This window comes from Styela clava, chromosome 13 (genome assembly GCF_964204865.1).
Source record: "Styela clava chromosome 13, kaStyClav1.hap1.2, whole genome shotgun sequence".
Taxonomy (NCBI): domain Eukaryota; kingdom Metazoa; phylum Chordata; class Ascidiacea; order Stolidobranchia; family Styelidae; genus Styela; species Styela clava.
In genome coordinates, this window is record NC_135262.1 from 16487501 (window position 1) to 16492500 (window position 5000).

Here is a 5000-nt window from a genome sequence, read left to right on the forward strand (position 1 = left end):
CTGATCGTCTTCGAACCTCTGACTTTCGCTCTTGATTAAAGAAAACATTCTTGGCGAATGCTTTCGCAGTAGTTCGTCTTCCGCCGATCCAAGAATTTCACCTCTAACGGCAGAGTACGGACGCCCCCGTCTGTCCCTCTTAATCATTACCTCGTGCTCCGAAAACCAACAAAATAGAACCGAGGTCCTATTCCATTATTCCATGCAACACTATGCAGGCGAACAGCCTGCTTTGAACACTCTAATTTTTTCAAAGTAAACTTATCGGCCACCGCCGACACTCAGTCAAGAGCACCGACGGAGAACCGAAGGTGAGGCGAACGCAACCAGTGACACGCCTTGCGACGGACCGGCGGCGCTCGCCCAAAATCCAACTACGAGCTTTTCAACCGCAACAACTTTAGCATACACTGTTGGAGCTGGAATTACCGCGGCTGCTGGCACCAGACTTGCCCTCCAATGGATACTCGTTAAGAGTTTTAGGATGTACTCATTCCAATTACAGGGCCTCGTTAGAGTCCTGTATTGTTATTTTTCGTCACTACCTCCCCGTGTCGGGAATGGGTAATTTGCGCGCCTGCTGCCTTCCTTGGATGTGGTAGCCGTTTCTCAGGCTCCCTCTCCGGAATCGAACCCTGATTCCCCGTTACCCGTTATCACAAAGGTAGGCACGTAGCGTACCTTCGACAGTTGATAGGGCAGACACTTGAATGATACGTCGTCGGTGCAGAGACCGTACGATCCGCGTGGTTATCCAGAGTCATCAAACGTCACAGGACGAACCCGGTCGGTTTTGATCTGATAAAAGCGCGCCTCCCGAAGTCGGCGCTTAATGCATGTATTAGCTCTAGAATTACCACAGTTATCCACTTCGCTTACGAGACCAAATAAACCAAGACTGATTTAATGAGCCATTCGCAGTTTCGCTTTACGAGAACTCGTACTTGCACCTGCATGGCTTAATCTTTGAGACAAGCATATCACTACTGGCAGGATCAACCAGATAGCTGCGACAGCTGCGCTCGGCCCTTGCTGGGCCGCCCGGCGCGTGCTCGTCGCATTCGTTTAAGACCGAGGCGATCGCCTGCGGCCGTACTCAGCTTCGACAGTCGCTGGCCGCGACGTCCACGCTCTCGCCGGCAGTGCCAGGCGGAGCGATTTGCGTTTTTTCTTTGCTCGCCCTCTCTCGGGCTCGATCCATTCAGTTTCGCACAAACAAGAGCTCTGCCGGCCGCCTGCAGCGGTGCCTAAAACCCGGGCATAACAATGCGACCGTTCTGCTAGGCCGACAAGCGCTCAAGCCAGACGCTCGATCGAACGCCCCCTACATATTAGTCGAGACAACGGCTCGCTCATTAGCATCGCGTTTGTACTTTAACTTTTTTTGGCTCGGCTTCTTTCGACGCCGATGCCGGCGACGCAGCACTCTCTCGCCCGCCAGCCACCGAGAAAAGGGTGCGCTCCGACCGGCCCCGCACCGCTCTTTCTTGGCTCATTCGAAATTACTGTCTTTCGCTCTGACATGCCTTACCTAGGGTTAGGTTAGTATGCTTGCACGTTTGTACTTTAACTTTTTTCGGCTCGGCTTCTTTCGACGCCGATGCCGGCGACGCAGCACTCTCTCGCCCGCCAGCCACCGAGAAAAGGGTGCGCTCCGACCGGCCCCGCACCGCTCTTTCTTGGCTCATTCGAAATTACTGTCTTTCGCTCTGACATGCCTTACCTAGGGTTAGGTTAGTATGCTTGCACGTTTGTACTTTAACTTTTTTCGGCTCGGCTTCTTTCGACGCCGATGCCGGCGACGCAGCACTCTCTCGCCCGCCAGCCACCGAGAAAAGGGTGCGCTCCGACCGGCCCCGCACCGCTCTTTCTTGGCTCATTCGAAATTACTGTCTTTCGCTCTGACATGCCTTACCTAGGGTTAGGTTAGTATGCTTGCACGTTTGTACTTTAACTTTTTTCGGCTCGGCTTCTTTCGACGCCGATGCCGGCGACGCAGCACTCTCTCGCCCGCCAGCCACCGAGAAAAGGGTGCGCTCCGACCGGCCCCGCACCGCTCTTTCTTGGCTCATTCGAAATTACTGTCTTTCGCTCTGACATGCCTTACCTAGGGTTAGGTTAGTATGCTTGCACGTTTGTACTTTAACTTTTTTCGGCTCGGCTTCTTTCGACGCCGATGCCGGCGACGCAGCACTCTCTCGCCCGCCAGCCACCGAGAAAAGGGTGCGCTCCGACCGGCCCCGCACCGCTCTTTCTTGGCTCATTCGAAATTACTGTCTTTCGCTCTGACATGCCTTACCTAGGGTTAGGTTAGTATGCTTGCACGTTTGTACTTTAACTTTTTTCGGCTCGGCTTCTTTCGACGCCGATGCCGGCGACGCATCACTCTCTCGCCCGCCAGCCACCGAGAAAAGGGTGCGCTCCGACCGGCCCCGCACCGCTCTTTCTTGGCTCATTCGAAATTACTGTCTTTCGCTCTGACATGCCTTACCTAGGGTTAGGTTAGTATGCTTGCACGTTTGTACTTTAACTTTTTTCGGCTCGGCTTCTTTCGACGCCGATGCCGGCGACGCAGCACTCTCTCGCCCGCCAGCCACCGAGAAAAGGGTGCGCTCCGACCGGCCCCGCACCGCTCTTTCTTGGCTCATTCGAAATTACTGTCTTTCGCTCTGACATGCCTTACCTAGGGTTAGGTTAGTATGCTTGCACGTTTGTACTTTAACTTTTTTCGGCTCGGCTTCTTTCGACGCCGATGCCGGCGACGCAGCACTCTCTCGCCCGCCAGCCACCGAGAAAAGGGTGCGCTCCGACCGGCCCCGCACCGCTCTTTCTTGGCTCATTCGAAATTACTGTCTTTCGCTCTGACATGCCTTACCTAGGGTTAGGTTAGTATGCTTGCACGTTTGTACTTTAACTTTTTTCGGCTCGGCTTCTTTCGACGCCGATGCCGGCGACGCAGCACTCTCTCGCCCGCCAGCCACCGAGAAAAGGGTGCGCTCCGACCGGCCCCGCACCGCTCTTTCTTGGCTCATTCGAAATTACTGTCTTTCGCTCTGACATGCCTTACCTAGGGTTAGGTTAGTATGCTTGCACGTTTGTACTTTAACTTTTTTCGGCTCGGCTTCTTTCGACGCCGATGCCGGCGACGCAGCACTCTCTCGCCCGCCAGCCACCGAGAAAAGGGTGCGCTCCGACCGGCCCCGCACCGCTCTTTCTTGGCTCATTCGAAATTACTGTCTTTCGCTCTGACATGCCTTACCTAGGGTTAGGTTAGTATGCTTGCACGTTTGTACTTTACCTTTTTACGGCTCGGCTTCTTTCGACGCCGATGCCGGCGACGCAGCACTCTCTCGCCCGCCAGCCACCGAGAAAAGGGTGCGCTCCGACCGGCCCCGCACCGCTCTTTCTTGGCTCATTCGAAATTACTGTCTTTCGCTCTGACATGCCTTACCTAGGGTTAGGTTAGTATGCTTGCACGTTTGTACTTTAACTTTTTTCGGCTCGGCTTCTTTCGACGCCGATGCCGGCGACGCATCACTCTCTCGCCCGCCAGCCACCGAGAAAAGGGTGCGCTCCGACCGGCCCCGCACCGCTCTTTCTTGGCTCATTCGAAATTACTGTCTTTCGCTCTGACATGCCTTACCTAGGGTTAGGTTAGTATGCTTGCACGTTTGTACTTTAACTTTTTTCGGCTCGGCTTCTTTCGACGCCGATGCCGGCGACGCAGCACTCTCTCGCCCGCCAGCCACCGAGAAAAGGGTGCGCTCCGACCGGCCCCGCACCGCTCTTTCTTGGCTCATTCGAAATTACTGTCTTTCGCTCTGACATGCCTTACCTAGGGTTAGGTTAGTATGCTTGCACGTTTGTACTTTAACTTTTTTCGGCTCGGCTTCTTTCGACGCCGATGCCGGCGACGCAGCACTCTCTCGCCCGCCAGCCACCGAGAAAAGGGTGCGCTCCGACCGGCCCCGCACCGCTCTTTCTTGGCTCATTCGAAATTACTGTCTTTCGCTCTGACATGCCTTACCTAGGGTTAGGTTAGTATGCTTGCACGTTTGTACTTTAACTTTTTTCGGCTCGGCTTCTTTCGACGCCGATGCCGGCGACGCAGCACTCTCTCGCCTGCCAGCCACCGAGAAAAGGGTGCGCTCCGACCGGCCCCGCACCGCTCTTTCTTGGCTCATTCGAAATTACTGTCTTTCGCTCTGACATGCCTTACCTAGGGTTAGGTTAGTATGCTTGCACGTTTGTACTTTAACTTTTTTCGGCTCGGCTTCTTTCGACGCCGATGCCGGCGACGCATCACTCTCTCGCCCGCCAGCCACCGAGAAAAGGGTGCGCTCCGACCGGCCCCGCACCGCTCTTTCTTGGCTCATTCGAAATTACTGTCTTTCGCTCTGACATGCCTTACCTAGGGTTAGGTTAGTATGCTTGCACGTTTGTACTTTAACTTTTTTCGGCTCGGCTTCTTTCGACGCCGATGCCGGCGACGCAGCACTCTCTCGCCCGCCAGCCACCGAGAAAAGGGTGCGCTCCGACCGGCCCCGCACCGCTCTTTCTTGGCTCATTCGAAATTACTGTCTTTCGCTCTGACATGCCTTACCTAGGGTTAGGTTAGTATGCTTGCACGTTTGTACTTTAACTTTTTTCGGCTCGGCTTCTTTCGACGCCGATGCCGGCGACGCAGCACTCTCTCGCCCGCCAGCCACCGAGAAAAGGGTGCGCTCCGACCGGCCCCGCACCGCTCTTTCTTGGCTCATTCGAAATTACTGTCTTTCGCTCTGACATGCCTTACCTAGGGTTAGCTTAGTATGCTTGCACGTTTGTACTTTAACTTTTTTCGGCTCGGCTTCTTTCGACGCCGATGCCGGCGACGCAGCACTCTCTCGCCCGCCAGCCACCGAGAAAAGGGTGCGCTCCGACCGGCCCCGCACCGCTCTTTCTTGGCTCATTCGAAATTACTGTCTTTCGCTCTGACATGCCTTACCTAGGGTTAGGTT

General features: G+C 54.9%; 1 non-coding gene across 1 annotated transcript in view; it reads right to left on the bottom strand.

Annotated features, from left to right (window-relative positions):
- Window positions 1–1006, bottom strand: part of LOC144431566 (small subunit ribosomal RNA) — a 1810-nt gene extending 804 nt beyond the window's left edge. Inside the window, exon 1 of the ribosomal RNA XR_013480130.1 lies at window positions 1–1006. This exon is cut by the window's left edge and continues 804 nt beyond it. This is a non-coding gene — a ribosomal RNA (small subunit ribosomal RNA).
- Window positions 1007–5000: the final 3994 nt, after the last annotated feature.